A 2,535-nucleotide genomic window follows, 5' to 3' on the forward strand; every position below is an offset into this window, starting at 1 on the left:
GAAAAGAGAGAAAGAGATGTGGGATTGAATGAGTGGTGGTAGTGGTGGGTTGACTAGTTGACCTAGTCAACTAGTTTTCCCACTTGACGCCAATAGTCCCTCGAGTTTAAAAGCAGGTGCGGGAATTAACTGAACGAATATTTTTAAAAACGCACATTAACGAGAGATCTTATAATCGAATATTGGAAATATTAAGAGCGTTAGTTAACGAAAGGTACTAATTTAGATAACAAAAGATATTATCTATAAAAAAAAAAGACGGCGTTAAAATAAATTTAACCGAAAAACGCGGGATGTTACATTACCCACACCTTAAAAGAAATTTCGTCCCGAAATTTTGTTGGAAGTAGTAGTTGTTGATTCTTTCTTTAGGTCTTGCATTGCAAATTCTACGAATAAGTGAAGGTACTCCCTTGGACATTTCAACGAACTTTGATAGTCGGGGTTTTACGTTGTTTCAGAGTTTGGTTTCACGATTCAAAATTTTAATCGGCCCTCCTAGGAAGCGGAGTTTGGCATCGATGTTAAGCTCATTGGAAGGAATAACAAGTTCTTGTTCGGCAAGACACTTCTTTAAGTTTGATACATGGAATGTAATATGAACGGAGACTCAATGAGTCGGACAAATCTAAACGGCTAGCAACGGGTCCAAAACGCCCCAAGATTTTAAAAGGATCAAAATATCGCGGATTTAGCTTTCTACTTTTCCCGAAATGGATTACACCTTTTCAAGTTGCCACTTTTAACATTACGCGGCTGCCTACTTGGAATTCGAGAGGTTTACGTCTAATATTGACATAGCTCTTTTGGCAACTAGGCCGTCTTGAGCCTTTCTCGGATTGGAACGATCTTAACGGTCACTCCATGAAGGAGTTTGGGTTTGGTGACTTGCTTGTCACCCACTTCGGTCCAACAAATAAGAAAATGACATTTGCGGCCATAAAAAGTTTTGAAAGGTGTGGCGTTAATACACGATAGAAAATTATTTTAGTAAGAGAATTCGGCTAAAGGCAAGTACTTTTCCTCAAGTAAATTTGAAATTGATAACACAAATTCGTATTGCGGTTTCCAAGATTTGAATCGTATGTTTGCTCGGTCCGTTGGGTTGTGGTTGATGTGCGGTACTCATGTCTAAACGTGGTCCCGAGGCTTTTTGTAAGGCACTCCGAAATCTAGAAGTGAAACGAGGATCTCGATCTGAAATGAGGTACAGTTCTTTTAAGATACATTTGAACAAGCTTGTTAGGACCTGAAAACGCTTGTTGGAACACGTTTATGTTTCTCAAGAATTTCACGCCGCGGAAGATTTATCGGTTTTCGAAAATGTTCATTAGGACTATTCTCCATCGTGGTGAATACTAGTATAATGTGAAGAGTCTCTCTCTCCTTTGAGAATTTAGATAAAGGATTTCCTTATACGGAAGTACGAGTGTAATGCGAGAGAAGTTTCCGCCTCGATGTGAGCATATCAGGCATGTTGTAGTTCGTCGATAAAACTGTGTGAAAACGAGATAGTATACACGTGTAACATACGTCTGATGTTGAAAGAATTTTCCATTCATTTGGAAACATAAATATGGTTCGACAATAATCGAAGATGTGTCCCGGGTATGGTTGTTATCAGTATTCTCGGAGTTTTTGGATGTTCAAACAAGAAAAATGAAGTCATGTACATGGCACATGGTGGTGGTTAGGTTGATCGAGTCCAACCACCATCACGTGTCATTAGAACTTTGGTATGACTTACTATAATATAACCACGTTGATCGAGTGTCGTTATATTATACTAACTCATACCTCCATTCCCACATCACCTCATAGATTCCAGTTTGTGTAATCGTGAAGATTTAAAATGAACAAAGTGTAACGACGTCTCTAACGTGACTCGTATTGAATCGAAAGAATTAGTGCAAATTTAAAGAAGCGTTCTCCAAGGGAAGTGTATAAATGATTGTTCACGTCAATGCGGTTCAAGTCAAACAATAATGTATTCCGGTATGAGAAGTGTAGCGAATCATGATAACGAATAGTACACAACCGTAGTGATAATTAGCGATGACGATACTCACCTAGAGTAGTGATGGTAGTAACAAGAAGTGGTAGATAGTAAGGAACATCGGTGTGACACCGATAGTAAGTTGAAACAGTGGCGAATAACAATCTGGGAGACAGAGTTCCCGAACAAGTATGACTAATGAAGTCGTCATCATCCTTACGCGTATGAATCTTAAGTTTACGAGTGTTACCCGAAAGTGGTAGGTTACAGATTCGTTTGATGAAAACTTGGTACCATTAAGAAGTTTTCCTAAGAATGATTCAAGTATAATGCACAAGTAGTCAAGTAAGTGCTATCTATAGCAAATGTATGTCATAATGCAATGGCTAACTATCCGGTTGTAGTCTAGATTCACTAATGCGTCCTAACGACTCCGTCAGACACACTAATGCATATCCTAGTTCCCTACAACCAACGCTTTGATACCATGTGTAATGACCCGACAAAATCGTCATTGACGGCGTCGTTAACTTAGGTCC

Source organism: Rutidosis leptorrhynchoides, chromosome 3, assembly GCF_046630445.1.
Source record: "Rutidosis leptorrhynchoides isolate AG116_Rl617_1_P2 chromosome 3, CSIRO_AGI_Rlap_v1, whole genome shotgun sequence".
NCBI classification, from domain to species: domain Eukaryota; kingdom Viridiplantae; phylum Streptophyta; class Magnoliopsida; order Asterales; family Asteraceae; genus Rutidosis; species Rutidosis leptorrhynchoides.